Here is a 3,962-nt window from a genome sequence, read left to right on the forward strand (position 1 = left end):
ATCCGCATACCTTTGCTTACACTCTGAAAAATTTTCATTTTGAGGTGTTAAAGCATCCTTCCTACACTCCAATCTTGCTGCATTGGACTTTCACCTGTTTGTTCCCTTGAAAGCAGCTCTTGGAGGATGAAGAAGTAAAGACGGTGGTCCATTTGTGTCTCACAGCTCAGCCTAAAGCATTTTTAAATGTAGAATCTGAAGGCTTATTGGGAGATTATGTCAAAAAAGATGTAATTTTCTTTTCTAAAAGTTGATTAAAATAAATTCTATAGCCAGAGCACAGGTAATTTTTGACTCATCCTTGTATATTAACAACTCAAAAGTCAAACAAAATCTCTTTCCCATTATCGCGCTCTAAGATACTTTAAAATATGCTACTATCCACAATTTATTTTCAGAAATATTCCTAACTGAAAAGGAAATCTGTCAATGAATTCAGGTATTTTTTCCATGACCTGGCTCTTAAGTCTTTCCATTATTTTTAGCCTACAATCCTTGAACTACTACCCTTAAAGTCAACAGTTCAGTGCTTATCCTTCAGTGCTACACCAGGACCCCAGAGGCTGCTTAACTCTGGAAAATATTCATTAGATTTAGTTTAACAAGAAAGAAAAGAATCTACTATGAAGAAGAAAATAACATAAATTCTCCTCCCTTATAAAAATATTTCTCCATGACCAACAATTTAATAAAAATTTAAGTCCAAAGTCATGTTTCTGTCACTAAGTAGAGAGTGACTGATTTACTGTTGTTTTGTTGTTGTTGTTATTGTTAAGCCAACACAAAAAGAGAGTCTCCCTCATGTACTTTAATTTAACACTGTGACTTTGGGGTTATAGGAACTTTTATTCACAAATTTCTAATCGATTAATGCAATATGAGAAAAATTGGTGGTAGTGGTGTGCCATGGAGTTGCTTCCAACTCATAGTAATGTTACATAGGGTTTCCAATGTTGTAAAACTTTCCAGAAGCAGAAAGCCCTGTCTTTCTTCCATGGAATGCCTGTCAGTTTCAAACTGCTGACCTTGAGGTTAGCAGTCCAATTCATGACCACTATGCTACCAGAGCTCCCTGTGATAAAAATTATATGACAAAAATTATATGAAGGAAATATGTCCAATTGACCATGGTAAATAATTCTAAATAGAAAGTGGCTTATGACATTTGCTTTGTAATAAGTACCCCAATGGAGATTAAGTTGAGAACCTGTCAGATCAGAACACCAGGATCATAATACATTCTTTACACAAGAAGGACTGACTATCTTGGTGGGAAGTTATAGTTTATCCCCAAGTAACTGTATATAGCTTGCAATCAGTGGATACAATAAGTATAGGGAAATCATCCGGGAAGGATTATCCTGGTAATTAAAATAGTTGTCAACCTTTTTCTGTGGTCTTCTCTGTGTTTGCTAGACCTTCTATTTTCATAATTTCTAATTAATAAGTTGACCAAATTAACTGTCTAGAGGGTCAGAGGAAAAGAGGAAGACCCCCAGCAAGATGGATTGACAAAGTGGCAGCATCAGTGGGCACAAGCGTGGCAACAATAGTGAGGTTGGCCCAGGATCAGGCAGTGTTTCGTTCTGCTTTACATAAGGTCACTATGAGTTGGTACTGACTCACTGGCACCTAACAACAACAACAACAACTATGTGGAAAACACCAGCATATAAATCTATATCTTTATGATTCTAAAACCTATGTGCTCATTCCATGAGACCATGGGTTCAGTCAATGTTCAATTAAAAATTATTGAGAAATCAAAAGAGTTTTTGTTTGAGTATACCTTATTAAGAACTAAAAATGAGGGAATTTAAAAAACATTTTGTATGTTAAATCATTTTAAAATGAATATATTAAACTAATTGCATGGAATAAAATATTTTAAGAAAATTTTGTATTTTCTTAAATAATATACCACCACTCATCTGTCAGTTTGTCGTACTGTGGTGGCTTGTGTGTTGCTGTGATTCTGGAAGCTGTGCCATAGGTATTTTGACTGCCAGCATGGTCACCCATGGTGGACAGGTTACAGATGAGTTTCCTGATCAATACAGAATAGAAAGGAGAGACGGGCATGTTAGAATATTTTGTCACATAAAACCTTATGAATAGCAGTAGAACATTGTCAGAACCAGATTATTAAATATTGAAACATGATAAAGAACACCAGAATATTGGCAGATATAGTGCCAGAAGATCAGACCCTCATGCTGAATGACACTAAAAATGTGACTGAGGAAGAGCTGCCTCCTCAAAGAAGTGTTGACCCAAATGGAATAAAACCCTTGGGACTTTCATTTACTGATGAGGCATATCTCAAAATGAAGATAAACAGCTATAAACATCCATTAATAATTGGAACATGGAATGTATGTAATATGAATCTAGGAAAATTTGAAATTGTCAAAAATGAAATGGAATGCATAAACATACATTGACACAGAAATTCCAGAGCTTCAAGCCAGATTTAGAAGGGGACATGGAATAAAGGATATCAAGGCTAACGTCAAATGGATCTTGGCTGAAAGCAGAGAATAACAGAAAGATGTTTACATATGTTTTATTGACTACGCAAAATCTTTAAATTGTGTAGATCATGACAAGCTATGTACAACATTATGAAGTATAAGTATTCTGGAACACTTACTTGTGTTCATGAGGAACCATTACATAGACCAAGAGGCAGTTCAAACAGAACAAGGGAACACCGAATAGTTAAAATTAGGAAAGGTATGCACCAAGATTGTATTCTTTCACAATACTTATTCAATCTGTATGCTGAGCAAATAATCTGAGAAGCTGAATTATATGAACAAAACCACGACATCAGGATTGGAGGAAGGATCATGAACAACCTGCGATATGCAGATGCTATAACCTTGCTTGCTGAAAATGAAGAGGATTTAAAATACTGATGAAGATCAAAGACCATAGCCTTTGGTATGGGTTGCATCTCATCATAAAGAAAACAAAAGTCCTCATCAATGTACTAATAAACAATTACCATATAAATGGAGCTCTGGTAGCATAGTGGTTACGAATCGGGCTGAGAACCTTAAGGTCAGCAATTCGAGACTACCAGCTGTTTCATGAGAGAAAGATGAGGCTCTCTGCTCCCGTAAAGATTTACAGCCTCTGAAACCCTGTACAGGGTTGTTATGAGTCGGAACCGACTCCACGGCACATAACCACCACCACCATATAAATGAAAACTGAAATTGTCAAAGACTTCATTTTGCTCAAATCAACCATCAACATTCATGGAAGCAGCAGTCAAGAAATCAGATGATATATTGCATTGGGCAAATTTGCTGCACAAGACCTCTTTAAAGTATTAAAGAGCAAAGATGTCTGTTTGAGGACTAAGGTGCGCCTGACCCAAGCTGTGGTATTTTCAATAACCTCATATGCATGTGAAAGTTGGACAGTGAATCAGGAAGACCACAGAAGAATTGATTATTTGAGTTATGGTGTTGGAAGAGAGTATTAAAAGTACCATGGACTGGCAAAAGTACAAACAGATCTGTGTTGGAGGAAGTACAGACAGAGTGCTCCTTGGAAGCCAGGAAGGCCAAACTTCCTCTCTCATACTTTGAGTATATTGTCAGGAGAGACTGGTCTCTGGAGAAGGACACCATGTTTCATAAAGTGATAAGTTGAATAAAAAGAGGAAGACCCAAATAAGATGGATTGACACAGTGGCGACAGCAAAGACATCAGGCTTAATAACAATTGTAAGGCTGCAGTAGTACCAGGCAGTGTTTCCTTCTATTGTGCATAGGGTCTTTATAAGTCAGCAGTGACTCGATGGTGCCTAACAACAAAAACAACATAAAATGAGAATAATGACATTGTTTTGTAGTTTTGTAAATCTCTTTACATATAAAACATGTATTCACATACTGTACTTCTGTATTCAGTCTGTTGCAATATATCGGTTTGTTTGAAATATATTA

This window comes from Chrysochloris asiatica, unplaced genomic scaffold, assembly GCF_000296735.1.
Source record: "Chrysochloris asiatica unplaced genomic scaffold, ChrAsi1.0 scaffold00011, whole genome shotgun sequence".
In the NCBI taxonomy this organism is placed as follows: Eukaryota; Metazoa; Chordata; class Mammalia; order Afrosoricida; family Chrysochloridae; genus Chrysochloris; species Chrysochloris asiatica.